We start from the raw sequence: 15,323 nt of genomic DNA on the forward strand, positions 1-15,323 counted from the left end.
AATAGTTTAGAGTTTTAGCTTAGAGTCTTAGCTTAGAGTTTTTATTAAAGTTTAAGTTTAGTTTAGTAATAGTTAAGAGTTTAGAGTTTTAGCTTAGAGTCTTAGCTTAGAGTTTTTGTTATAGTTTAGTTTTACTTAAGAGTTTAGAGTTTTAGCTTAGAGTCTTGGCTTAGAGTTTTAGTTTAGTTCAGTTTTAGTTAAGAGTTTGGTGTTTTTAGCTTAGAGTCTTAGTTTAGTGTTTTTGTTGAAGTTAGAGTTTTGTAGACTACGTCTGCGCGCGGACTTATTTTAACAGTCCCTCACCTAACAGAACCTAACTGAACAGTCTAGACCATAGTAGAAACTGCCAAAACTTCAACCGTGAGATACATTTGCTACCTAGCCTAACCTAAACTAACCTAGCTAACCTAACTTACACAGCCTAATTTAACCTAATCTAATTTAACCTAGCTTAATTTAGTCTAACCTAACCTAATCATACTCGCCGGAAAATCCCTCCACGCCTAACCGAACCTAACCATACGCGACGTAAAATACCTCCATGTTGACTGTGTACCAGTTAGAGTAGGTTCGATTATCAGGCGCACTAATGATAAGCTAATCTTATCTAACCTACCTTAAACGTGGAGAAACCTAACCTCTAACCTAACCTAATCTAACCTAACCTATGATTTTGGTATTTCTATGCAATATTGTGTAATTTTGTGGCTATGCTAGTTTAGCCTAAACTTCAACTCTAACTAAATCTCTAAGCTAAGATTCTAGGCTAAACCTCTAAGCTATAGCTCTTAACTATAACTAAACTAAACAATAACTCTAACTAAAACTCTAAGCTAAGACTCTAAGCTAAAACTATAAACTCTTAACTATAACTAAACTAGACGAAACTTCAACCATAACTAAAACTCTAATCTAAGACTTTAAGGTAAAACTTAAAACTCTTAACTAAAACTAAAGTAATCTAGAACTCTAAATAAAACTCTAAGCTAAGACTTTAAGGTAAAACTCTAAACTCTTAACTATAAATAAACTAATCTAGAACTCTAACTAAAACTTTAAGCTAAGACTCTAAGCTAAAACTCTAAACTCTTAACTATTACTAAACTAAACTTCAACTTTAACAAAAACTCTAAGCTAAAACTGTAAGGTAAAACACTAAACTCTTAACTAAAATTAAGCTATACTATAACTCTAAAAAAAACTATAATCTAAGACAATAAATTAAAACTCTAAACACTTACCAAAACCTAAACTATGCAAGAACTGTGACAAAATCTTTTATCTCAGAATCTAAGTGAAAACTTGAAGCTTGTAACTATATATAAGCAAAACAAAAAATTTCAGTAAATTTATAATTTATGACTCTAAGCTAAAACTCTAAATTCTTAACTGTAACTAAACTAAACTTTAACTCTAACTAAAACTCTAATCTAAGACTCTATGGTAAAACTTTAAACTATTAACTAAAACTAAACCAAACTAGAACTCTAATTAAAACCAAGCTAAGACTCTAAGCTAAAAACTCTAAACTCTTAACTAAAACTAAACTAAACTAGAACTCTAATTGAAACTCTAAGTCTAAGCTAAAACTCTAAACTAAAACTAAACTAAACTAGAACTTCAACAAAAACTCTAAACTAAGACTCTAAGCTAAAAACACCAAACTCTTAACTAAAACTAAACTAAACTAAAACTCTAAGCTAAGACTCTAAGATAAAACAATAAACAAAGAAGTAGAAACAAAATTTAACAAAAACTAAACTCAATGAATCTTTGTTAAAGATATTAACTATTAAACAAAAATATAATAAAAATAAACTTTAAAACAAACTATACTCGTAGAATCTAAGCTAAAACTATAGAAGCTTAACTATAACTAAAATAGAGTATAGCTTCAACAAAAAACTCTAAGCTAAGACTCTAATCTAAAAACTCTAAACTCTTAACTAAAACTAAACTAAACTTGAACTCTAACAAAAACTCTAAGATAAGACTCTAAGCTAAAATTCTAAACTCTTAACTAAAACTAAACTAAACTGAAACTCTAAGCTAAGTCTCTAAGGTAAAACTCCAAACTCTTAACTATAACTAAACTAAACTAAAACTCTAACAAAAACTCTAAGCTAAGACTCTAACCTAAAACTCTAAACTCTTAACTATTACAAAACTAAACTAGAACTCTAACACAGACTATAAGCTAAGACTCTAAGCTAAAACTCTAAACTCTTAACTAGAAGTAAACTAAACTAGAACTCTAACAGAAACTCTAAGCTAAGACTCTAAGCTAAAACTCTTAACTATAACTAGACTTAAATAGAACTCTAGCACAAATTGTAAGCTAAGACTCTAAGCTAAAACTCTAATCAAAACTCTTAACTAAAACTAAAATAGACTAGAACTCTAACTATAACTCTAAGCTAAAACTCTAAGATAAAAACTCTAAACTATTAACTAAAACTAAACTAAACTAGAACTCTAACTAAAACTCTAAGCTAAGACTCTAAGCTAAAAAATAAAAACTATTAACTAAAACTAAACTAAACTATAACTATGAAAAAAAATCTTATATAAGAATCAAATCTAAAAAACTATATGCTATTAACTAAGACTAAACTAAACAAAAACTCTGATCTAAGACTCTAAGCTAAAAATCTAAACTATTAACTCTAACTACAGAGAACTTTAACTGTAACTAAAACTCTAAGCTAAGACTCTAAGCTAAAACTCTAAACTCTTAACTATTACTAAACTAAACTTAAACTTTAACGAAAATTATAAGCGAAGACTCTAAGCTAAAACTCTAAACTATTAGCTTTTACTAAACTAAACTATAACTTCAACAAAAACTCTAAGCTAAGACTCTAAGCTAAAACTCTAAACTATTAACTAAAAATAAACTAAACTAGAACTCTAACAAAAACTCTAAGCTAAGACTCTAAGATAAAACTCTAAACTATTAACTATAACTAAACTAAACTTCAACTTTAATTCAAGCTCTAAGCTAAGACTCTAAGGTAAAACTTTAAACTAAAACTAAACTAAACTAGAACTATAACTACAAACTCTATGCTAAAACACTAAGGTAAAATTCTAAACTCTTAACTAAAACTAAACTAAACTAGAACTCTAACAAAAACTCTAAGCTATGACTCTAAGGTAAAACTCTAAACTCTTAACTATAACTTTACTAAACCATAATTTTAACTAAAACTCTAAGCTATGACTCTAAGCTAAAACTCTAAATTCTTAACTATAACTAAACTAAACTAGAACTCTAACAAAAACTCTAAGCTAAGACTCTAAGCTAAGAAAATCTAAACTCTTAACTAAAACTAAACTAAACTATAACACTAAGCTAAGACTCTAAGCTAAAACTCTAAACTCTTAACTAAGACTTAACTAAACTACAACTTTAAGTAAAACTCTAAGCTATGACTCTAAGCTAAAACTCTAAACTCTTAACTATTACTAAACTAAAGTTCAACTCTAGAAAAAACTCTAATCTAAGACTATAATCTAAAAATAAGTACTATTAACTAAAAGTAAACTAAACTATAACTTAAAAATAAAATATAAGCTAAGACTATAATCTAAAACTCCAAACTAATAACTAGAAGTAAACTTAACTAGAACTCAAACAGAAAATATAAGCTATGAATATAATCTAAAACTCTAATATCTTAACTATAAAGAAAATAAAATATAACTCTAAATAAAACTCTAAGCTAAGACTATAAGGTAAAACACCAAACTCTTAACTAAAACTAAACTAAACTAGAACTTCAACATAAACTCTAAGCTAAGACTCTAAGCTAAAAACTCTATACTCTTAACTAAAACTAAACTAAACTATAACTCTAAAAAAAACTCTAAGCTAATAATATAAGATAAAATTATAAAATTTTAAATAAAAATAAAATAAATTGTAGTTCTAACTAAAAATCTAATATAAGACTATAAGGTAAAACACAAAACTCTTCAATAAAATAAAACCAGAATTGAACTCTAACAAAAAATCTAAGCTAAGACTATAATATAAAAAACTCTAAACTCTTAACTAAAACTAAACTAAACTATAACTCCAAGCTAAGTCTCTAAGCTAAAACTCTAAACTATTAACTAAAACTAAACTAAACTAGAACTTCAACAAAAACTCTAAGCTAAGACTCTAAGCTAAAAACTCGAAACACTTAACTAACACTCAAAGAAAATATAACTCTCACTAAAACTCTAATCTAAGACTCTAAGCTAAAAATCTAAATTCTTAACTTAAACTAAACTAAACTAGAACTCTAACTGAAACTCTAAGTTAAAACTATAATGTAAAAACAAAAAACTATTAACTAAAATTAAACTAAACGATAGTTATCACTTCAACGCGTCTTTAAAACATAAAAGAAAAAAAAAAAACTAAACTAAGCTAGAATTCTATAAAAAAAACAATGTCAAGACTCTACGCTTAAACTCAAAACTCTTAAATAAAACTTAGCCAAACAAAATCTTGAATTTAAAATATAAGTTATGACTCTAAGCCAAAACTCTCCCAAAACTTTACTTTACAGCTTTTTGAATGCTCAAACATCAAGCAATACTTTTCAAAGGGCATTTCACAACAAGTTCTTTTCATAATGTCCCTCCTAAACCCATTTTACAATTTGAAGTTCCCATCCTTTTCACCCACATCTTTACTATACAGCTTTTTGAATGCTCAACACCAAGCAATACTTTTCAAAAGGCATTTCAGAACAATTTCTTTTCATAGAACTTGTTCTATGAAACAAGTTCTTCTAAGCTAAAACTCTAAATTATTAACTTTAACTAAAATAAACTTCAACTCTAACTAAAACTCTAAGCTAAGACTCTAAGGTAAAACTCTAAACTCTTAACTAAAACTAAACTAAACTAGAACTCTAACAAAAACTCTAAGCTAAGACTCTAAGCTAAAACTCGAAACTATTAACTAGAACTTAACAAAACTATAACTTTAAGTGAAATTCTAAGATATGAATATAAGATAAAACTATAAATTCTTAACTTTAACTAAACTGAACTAAACAATAACTTCTATTAAAAATCTAATCTAAGACTCTAAGCTAAAAACTCTAAACTCTTAACTAAAACTAAACTAAACTAGAACTCTAACAAAAACTCTAAGCTAAGACTCTAAGCAAAATACTCTAAACTTTTAACTAAAACTAAACCAAACTAAAACTCTAAGCTAAAAGGATGGGTACTTCAATTTGTAAAATGGGTTTAGGACGGTCACTAAGAAAAGAACTTGTTCTGAAAAGCATTTGAAAAGTATTGCCTAGTGTTGGAGCATTCAAAAAGCTGTAAAGTAAAGTTGTGGGTGAAAAGGATGGGTACTTCAATTTGTAAAATGGGTTTAGGAGGGACATTAAGAAAAGAACTTGTTCTGAAATGCCTTTTTAAAAGTATTGCTTGGTGTTGGGCATTCAAAAAGCTGTAAAGCAAAGTTGTGGGTGAAAAGGATGGGAACTTCAACTTGTAAAATGGGTTTAGGATGGACATTATGAAAAGAACTTGTTCTGAAATGGCATTTGAAAAGTATTGTTTGTTGTTGAGCATTCAAAAAGCTGTAAAGTAAAGTTGTGGGTGAAAAGGATGGGTACTTCAACTTGTAAAATGGGTTTAGGATGGACATTAAGAAAAGAACTTGTTGTTAAATGCCCTTTGAAAAGTTTTGCTTGTTGTTGGAGCATTCAAAAAGCTGTATAGTAAAGTTGTGGGTGAAAAGGATGGGAACTTTAACTAGTAAAATGGGTTTAGGAGGGACATTAAGAAAAGAAATTGTTGTGAAATGCCGTTTGAAATGTATTGCTTGATGTTGGAGCATTCAAAAAGCTATAAAGTAAAGTTGTGGGTGTAAAGGATGGGTACTTCCTCTTGTAAAATGGGTTTAAGAGGGACATTAAGAAAAGAACTTGTTCTGAAATGCCTTTGAAAAGTATTGCTTGGTGTTGGGGCATTCAAAAAAGCAGTATAGTAAAGTTTCGGGTGAAAAGGATGGGTACTTCAATTTGTAAAATGGGTTTAGGACGGTCATTAAGAAAAGAACTTGTTCTGAAATGCCTTTGGAAAGTATTGCTTGGTGTTGGAACATTCAAAAAGATGTAAAGTATAGTTGTGGGTGTAAAGGATGTGAATTTCAATTTGAAAAATGGGCTTAGGAGGGATATTAAGAAAAGAACTTGTTCTGAAATGCTCTTGAAAAGTATTGCTTGGTATTGGCGCATTCAAAAAGCTGTAAAGTAAAGTTTTGTGTGAAAAGGATGGGTACTTCAATTTGTAAAATGGGTTTAGGATGGATATTACGAAAAGAACTTGTTCTTAAATGCCTTTTGAAAAGTATTGCCTGGTGTTGGGGCATTCAAAAAGCTGTAAAATAAAGTTGTGGGTGAAAAGGATGGGAACTTCAACTTGTAAAATGGGTTTAGGATGGACACTAAGAAAATAACTTGTTCTGAAAAGATATAATAAAGCCTTAAAAAAGTATTAACAAAATGGGGAGGGCACTCTTTGGGGGCCCGGGGAGGGCCTTTGGGGGTCTGGGGGGCCCTTGGGGGCCGGGTGGTCTTTTGGGAGCCCGGGGGACGTTTGTGGACCGGGGGCTTCCTTCGGGTTTGGGGTAGGGGGATCGGAGCCCTTTTGGGTTGGGGTAGGGGGATCGGAGCCTTTTGGGGTTGGGGTAGGGACTTCACAACACTGTTCAAATGGAACTTGTGCATTATAACGACCACAGAGTTTCACCCTCAAATCCTCTTCTAAAACATCTTCTAAAATCATCTTTTAAAATGTCTCTAACTGTTTCACCGAAATAATTCCCTAAAATGTCTAAAACACTTTCGTCCAAATAACCCCTAAACGTAATTTATGCGTTTTCCTTTTGTTTTATGCATCCCTGTGCTGTCACATTTCAAATTACTGGGGAACCCTTTCACGCGTTAATCTCTTCATCGCTAAGATGTTTCTTGGAGAATTTTTTCCATGGCGAAGTTTATTAATATCTTTGGAGTTTAACCAGTAGATTTGTTTCCTCGGCAAAATTTATCAATGTCTTGGGTCTATTCATGGAGAATTGTTTCTGGGCGAAGTTTTTAATGTCTGACAGATGATGTCATGGTTGATTGATTTGTCAAGAAAGGGGAATTAATTTGTTGTTTCTAAGGTGAATTATTGATTCAGGAAAGGGGAATTGAGGTCATTGAATCTTAACATTTGCCTCGAGCGTGCACTTGGCCAAAATATCAACAACAACAAATAAATCGACCTTGGAAAAAGAGGTCATTGAACCCATTAGACTCAATCAATAATCCTTGAATAAATTATGTAAAAAGTTATAGGTGGCAGCACATGTGTTCTCGTGGGACCTTTAGGGTCCTTTCTACTAACGTTCATAATTAGAAAAATTTTAAGAAAAAGAAAAATCATTGTTTATGATTGAAGAATGAAAGAGGCGAAAATAGCTGACTTGTGGGTTTAGAGAACACTAGATATTTTTAATTTAAAAATAGAACCAAAAGAATAAATGTGAAAAATTTAGTTGCAGAATTTTAAAAATTAATAGTCTTTGAAGTGAAAATTGAAAGATAAAAATGAAGTTGAAAATTCGGATAGAAAAATCAATAAAAGGAAGGCTTTTACCCACGAGTCATGGAGGGGAGCAATTGGAGTGGGATCGTCTGCAAAGACTAGTAAAGGGGTGTTGGACTAAGGTATAATTATTATTTAAATAAAGAAGTGAAAAAAAGGTAGAATTTATCTAAGTTAAATAAAAACAAACTTAAAAGAAGGCTTGCATATGTGACCTAGGACTCTTGACGAATAAAGTATAATTATTAATTAAAAAGTAAAGTCGAAATTGTGAAAAAAAAATTATGTGACTTAGGACTCCTGGAGGATGGTGAACAATTATTAATTAAATTATACTCAAAAGAAAAATAAGTTAAACAAGAATTTCATATTAATTGAATAAAATTTTGGGGAAGAGAAGTATAATTCTTATTTAAAATTAGACTTGAAACCTAAGATGTTTTGCATTTTTGGAGAAGGGGAGTGGTGTACCAAAGGGGTTGAGCAAAGTATGTACATGCAAATACCGCTAATTACGATGGAGTACAAGGTTTGAGGTGAGGGGGTCAAATTGCCACCAGAAATTAAAATATCTGAGATAGCCAAACAATGGTACTCTGGGTAAGATGAAGTATTGCTAAAACTTAAAGATAGGATTAAGAAACAAATATCGCTTCAGGGGAGTGTATTTACATGTGCTAGAAGGGGGTGAAGTACAATCATTATTCAGAATTAGACTTTAAAGGAAAGAGTGAAGATAAATGAACTTTTTTAGAGGGAATGTGTTTTGGTAAGTTTATTTTTAGCTTTTGTAAGTTTGTGTAAGTGCCACGAAGAGTGGAATGCGTCAGTTATGATACCCTTATTTAAAAAGGGGGATAGGTCTCATCATAATAATTATCGAAAGAATCCATTTAGGGAGTAGTTTCCCGAAGTTATTTTGTAAGGTGTTAGACTTCACATTAAGGAGGCGGATTGAAAATAAGGATATTTTGGATAAGGTTTAGGCGGATTTGACAGAAGGTTATGGGACGATAAATCATATTTGAAGTTATTTTTAATGGAAAGTTTGCTAGGGATAGGTCTTTCGATCTCGTTTGTGTTAGTTTTGGCTCAAATGTATAGGTTTACCAGGCTGTTGTGAAAGGTGGCTGGCCGGTTTCAAGGACAGTTATAGGATATAAAGGTGTTAGACAGGGTTGAACACTGTTTCCAAAACTATTCGACTTGTTTAAAAATTTTGTAGTGGAGTTTATGGAAGACAAGGAGGTGCCGATTATGAGTTTAGATATTGTACCCCTTTGCATTATATTGTTCACAGATGGTATAGCTTTGGCTGCAGATTCACAAAGAACCGTCAGAAATTATTTCATATTTTAGGGGATTATTTGGATAGGTAACACAAAGAACTTAATGTAGACAAAACTGTAGTGTTAGTATTCAGTAAATGTGGTAGACTTGAGGAGGATGTTAAGCATAGTTTTAAGGGTAGAAGAGTTTAGATTCTGGAGGAATGGTCATATTTAGGGGTTAAGTTTAAGTGGAAGGAAATTTACTTAGTAGCCATACAGAAAGTAAGATTGAAAAAGGTAAGGTATGTTGTGGTACTGAGAAGTCAGCTTCGGGATATTAAAAAAAAACTAAATAGTTAAAGAGGTTATCTGGGCTAAAATCTTAGGTGTTATGCATTATTGATCTAAGGTTTGGGGTATGTGAAGGAGGATAGGCTAGAAACAGTGCAACTAGGATATTATAAGAGGTGGCTAGGGATAAGAAGCATACAAATTGGTTGGTAGCTAGAGGGGATTTAGGTTAATAATCTTTTACAAGTCGTAGGCTAGTTAATATTGTTAGGCGTTGGGAAATTTTCTTAGGGGTGCCTAGAGTGCGGGTGATGAAATTGGCTTATTTAGAAACGTTGTTGTGTGGCTCATGTAGGGTATGGTCGTACAAGTTAAGAGTATGTTAGATTAGTGTGGATTAAATCATTTTTGGGGGATGGTTTCGGGCTTGAGGATATGAGGGACCAAGTAAGTGGATTTGTTGGAAGAATTCTACAGGACGAGGAAATACAGGCATGGCAGGTCCTGCGTCTGCTTTCGGCTTCTATGAGTTTTTATTGTCGGTCGAAAAAGATGTGGGGTGAAGCCATATTTTTTAAGGTGGGTTAATAAATAAAGTTATTGATTGAAATGAGAGCTGAAAGTTTGCCACAGAGCCAAAGAAGAACGTTTATTGCGGAGGTGGTTTGGGGGCGCAAAATTTAAAATAAATAATCTAACGGTTATAATCTTTTTGTAACGGTTATAACGGTTATAATCCCACATCTTCATCACCGTTCCTTGAAAATAAATGAAAGTAGCAATCAAAGTAAAATATTGCGATGATTTAGATCCCATTCAGGTGTACCACCAACTCCAAGATACAAAAAAAAAAAAAAATCAAAACGGACTAATTTCCTTATAGAAACCAATAAATGTGTTAGAATTAACTGTGCAATACGGAGATGAAGGGGTCTTTACAAACGTCAGAGCTGCCTACCAAATATTATTAGCGATTGCACTGTGAAACCAAAACAGAGTAGATCTGGATTTTTTATATTCATAAGGAATCTTCATTATTTTTCCTACCTCTAACGAATTAATTTTGTCCATTGTCTTGAGGCAAAGGCGAGGTTAACCCTACTTAACAAGAAAAGTCACTTGATATCACTTGTGACCTAGCGTGATAAACTTTCATTCCTCCAGTACAATAGAAACCTTTTAGGATTAATCGGCCTTTTCCACGGAAGAAAGAGATAGAATTAAAAGCTATGCCGCTAAAGGAAATGAGTTTTCATTTCCTGTCCCTTAGAAACTTAAGGAAGGTCTTCATTAACAAATGAAATAAGAAGTTTTTTCTTCTTCTATCACGTGAAACGTCGATTCGACGACCTTTGTCCTAGCAATGGCTCTGGACGATCTTCATGCTTTGTTTTGTTCTTAAGCAAAAAACTTTTATAAAATGGATACACTCAGTCAATATATTCAGTAATATATTTAATCGACACGATAATAGATATTTAGTGTCATTAGTACAGTATTCATAGAGACAAATTAAAATAAAAATTTAACTAGACTGTAAATACTAATTTAGTACTAGTTACAAAATAAATATATGCACACTCAACCACCCAGGGAAGGCTCAGAATGTCTGAATATGGACGGCTGTAATCTTTTGAATATCAACGACTAACAAAACTAATTTGAAAAAGGACAATAACACACCCTTAATTAACCAATTATTCATAAATCTAAAAAAATCAAATTGAAAAAAATTATTATCCCTCCTCTCCCAATTTCTTTAAAATTTTACTCCAAATGCCCAAATGTGTTCAGCCTCTTGAATGCCATTTGATACATAAATCCAAAAAGTCCAAGCCAAATAACTAATAATGAGACCTACACGGATGTTGTGTCGATAATCAACGTGAAAATTAAACGCCTCTAGTTTCACACCTTTGGAGTTTCTTTAGTCAACCTAATTTTTGTTTCTTTATTCAACCTAATTATTTTATGTTACGAGTTATCACAGAACTTAGAATATATTCATGGTTAAGCAGCAAGGTAAATCAAAAAACAATATTTGTTACCAGGTCATCCAAATGGCGTCTCAGAAATATCTTGGGAACGCCAAGGGATATCAAGTTGAAATTTTCAGAATTTTTTGGGTCTGCGCCTTGTGGACCTTGAAGTTTGAGTTGGGACTTGGAGCGGAAAAGACTAGACAGACTTTGTCTAAAAGCTTCCTAAATGTTTTTGGATATCTCCAGTATCTCAAGAACGGTTTGGGAGATCGAGTTGAAATTTGCGCAACGAAACATTTTTGTCTCCTAAATATGGCTTCGTCCAAAAAAGGACCGACATTTGGGTCAAGAGAACTCATTTGCACATAAAAAAAAACTTGACGAAATTTGCTTCACCCGAGAATAAGCACTATACTTTTTTTTGAATTAACTAGGACTTGAAGTTTCATTGTTCAGCCCGGTTACTGGATGTTGCATGTTCTTTATCCTCTAGACCAAAAGCTTTGGGATGCACAGAAACAAACTTCGTTTCTCCAATAATTTTTAAAATGCCAACCTTAAGTTCTTAGCCAGGTGGACCCATATCCAAAGATAAAACTGAAACTAATTCCGGATGTATTGGTTTAGCAAACCAGAAAATCGGTCCAAAATATTTTCGTTACTGATAGGTTTGTAACTAAAAGGGCAGGTGGAGATGCCCAGGTCGGTGTTAATGAAAGCAAAAATATTTTGAAGATTGGTTGCAAGTAAATATGAAACTGGAATTTGAGCCAACAAATTTAGGGTTGTCGGATTGGCTGAAACATAGAGAGCGTATAGACAAAGATAGGGGGATCACAATGAAGACAATAACCAAGGAAAAAGTTGTTATATTGATTCGTCAAGCTCAAAACAGGCCCAAAATGTTTTTTTTTCTCCGATTCGATAGCAACTAACATAGCATATATGCTGGCTCAAATGAACCAAAGAGGAAAAAATGGTTTAGAAAAAAAGTCGGTTGTATCGCTTCCTGAAACCTCAATATGTGCTGTCAAACATTGTTTTTGACGAGCAGACTGGACCAAATGATCATAATGAGAACAATACATTTTGGAAGGGCTATGTGGCTATGTCGATTCTTTTCGCGGAAAATTCGATTTTTCTTTTACGCTGATCCGCTTTAATATTTCAGGCCAAATAGGCACCTCGACTAAGATTTTACGACAAAAGAAGCCAAAAAAGAAAAGTTACAATTTTACATTTAAATATTAAGAAAATAAACTCAAAAAACTTAAAATATCCCTAGTATGAACTTCGAAAAGGGCTCATTCGATTGAAAATAGAAAGGGCTAATGCCCTTTTTAATAGTCGAAAGTGATTGGAGGGAAAATAAAAATTTGTGTTTTAATATTACCGTAAAATGAAAACTCGGTAAGTAAAATAGGTAAAATAAGGTAAAATTGGTAAAATAATTTAAAATTAGTAAAATAAGGTAAAATTTATGAAATAAGATAAAATAAGGTACTCCCTAGGAAAGAGAGGGTAAAATTGTTGTTTTAGAGTTGCCCTGTAGTCAAACAGTTCGTGGTAACGAACTGTAAGCAGGAGCGACCAGGCTCAATAGTAACCGGAACTCTAAAAAACAGAATTTTGATACCAACAAATATATAAAAAGAATCGGCTTATTATGCTGATTTTAAATATATTAGTGAGAGTTTTTAAGTATATGTGAATTTTATCAAGTTTAGTCTTACGATTAAAGGCTGCGAGACTGGGAGAAGATCAAACCATCAGATTCACCGTATCAGAGAACCCTACTTTGGAGGTTTCAAGCTGCTATCTGCAAAAATAGGGAATTTCGTATTTTTGCCAGAAGAAAGATCACGGATGTGTTTATTTATTTTTTTGCTGTTGCCCCTCCCCCCCCCCCACCCAAGTTAGTCGTATCAACCCAGTGGTCCTAGAATGTCGCAAGAGGGCGCATTCGAACAGAAATTAAAAGTTCTAATGACCTTTTAAAGCGACAAAAAAAATTGAAGTGCAACTAGGCCCCCTCCAACACTCATTTTTCTAAAAGTCACCGGATCAAAATTTTGAGATAGACTTTTTGTTCAGCATGGTCGAAAAATATAATAATTATGTCTTTGAGGATGCTTACTTTACTTACTTTTTACTTTCGGCGGGAACCAGATGATGAACTGTCCTGCCTGGCACCAAAGGATCTTGGAAGGACTTCCGACGACCACTTGGACCTGTCGGCTGCAGCTTTTTTGGCGATCTTCAACCAGTCTTTGTCCGATCTCTGACCGTGTCTCCTGAATCCTCCCCACGGTTCCAGGTCCTCCTTGTAGTTTTGCCACAGGTTCTTCTTTTGTCCTCCTGGTTTACGTTTCCAGGAGGGGGCTGGAGGCAGGAGGACGTCTCGACATATCGTGCCTTCGGGACGGCGCAATTTGTGGCCGAGGAGCTTCAGGCAACGTTTTTTAATGATAAGCGATAGCTCTTCTGATTGGCCACATCGACTCCTTACTTCACTATTGGAAATCCTGTCCTGTCCCTTAATGCGGAGGATATAACGAAGGCAGCGGTGGTCGAAAACATCCAAAGCTCCCGCGTCTTCAACCTTGATCGGCCATGTCTCGCAAGCATAAAGTAGTACTGCTCGAACAGTTGCAAAATAGATTCAGACTTTTGTTTTGGTTGAGTTCTCCCTTCTGGTCCATAGTACTTTTTTCAGACTAGTAAAGACTCCCCAGGCTTTTGCTATGCGGGCAGAGATATCCAGTTCAGCTCTGCCATCTGATGTTATGATAGAGCCAAGATACTTGAATTCCTCGACGTTTTCTATTTGCTCGCCGTCAAGGGTAACCTGGCAAGGAGCGGGTTGGTTGTGAGCCAGTACTTTAGTCTTTGCGCCACTGATGGTCAGTCTGATGCACTTTGAGACCTCAGAGGTATGGTCGATCATGTCTTGCAAGCTGTCGGCGGTGGTTTTAAGCTCAGCAACGTCGTCTGCGAAGTCTAAATCTGTTAGGGACTGGAGGAAACCAACTATTTGTCCTAAAACTAATCCGCTATGGTTTCTCATTGCATTATTCATGATCCCGTCTATCACGTAGTTGAATAATATAGGTGAAAGGGGGGATCCCTGTTTTACTCCAAACTCAACTGGAAACTTAGGGGTGTAATTGCCAGAAACACGGATGCAAGTCTCAGTGTCCTTATACGCACTTTGGAGTATCTCAATGACAATTTGTGGCGTACCATCTTCAGCCAAAATTCTCCATAGCTCGACTCTGGTGAGGGAATCAAAGGCATCTACAAAGTCAATAAAGGCAATGAGAAGGGGTAGGCAAAACCTGCTGTACTGCTGAAGGATGAGACGAATCGTCAATATCTGTTCTGGACAGCATCTGCCTGGTCTAAAGCCTGCTTGTTCAGGACGGATTAACTTGTCACGTGCGTCTTTGAATCGATTCAGAAGAATGACGCAGAAGATCTTCATGGTATGGTCGATCAGGGAGATACCTCTATAGTTTCCGCAAATGGCCTTATCTCCTTTTTTGTATAGCGGAATGACGACTGATACTTTCCAGTCTTTAGGTAAGGTTTTCGTCGTCCATACCTGGACAAACAGGTCAGTTAGGCGGCATAGTAGAGTTGGTCAGGACTTGAACATTTCAGAAGGGATCCCATCCTCTCCTTGAGTTTTATTGTTTTTCATGCACTTCAGCGCTTTTTGTACGTCCGCAATACTGGGCGAATCGAGGTTCATTGCGTAGGGCTCTCTATCAGCACTCAAGAAGGCATGTAGATCGCACAGGGGTAAGACAGGGTTCAGTAGCTCAGAAAAATACTCTCGCCAGCGTTTCATGCGTCCTTCTTCTGTTCGGATGAGTTTTCCAGACTTATCTTTCAGTGTTTCAACTGCTACAGTATCTTTTCCTGTTACTTCTTTCTAGAATTTGAACATTTTCTTACTGTTGTGTTTCTTGGACGCTTGATTCAATTCATTCGCCAGATCTGATTAGTACTTTTCTCTGTCCCGTTTCAGTGACTGTTTAACTGCTTTGCGGGCTACTTTTAAGGGTTCTTTTGCACCTCCCACGAGGGGTCACTTCTTCTCAACTAGTTCTAAGGTGTGGTCAGAGATCCAGGCTCGTTGTTTTCGTTTTGTGTGACCAAG

The sequence above is a fragment of the Artemia sp. Qi Xiang Cuo genome, chromosome 4 (genome assembly GCF_049724085.1).
Source record: "Artemia sp. Qi Xiang Cuo chromosome 4, ASM4972408v1, whole genome shotgun sequence".
NCBI lineage: Eukaryota > Metazoa > Arthropoda > Branchiopoda > Anostraca > Artemiidae > Artemia > Artemia sp. Qi Xiang Cuo.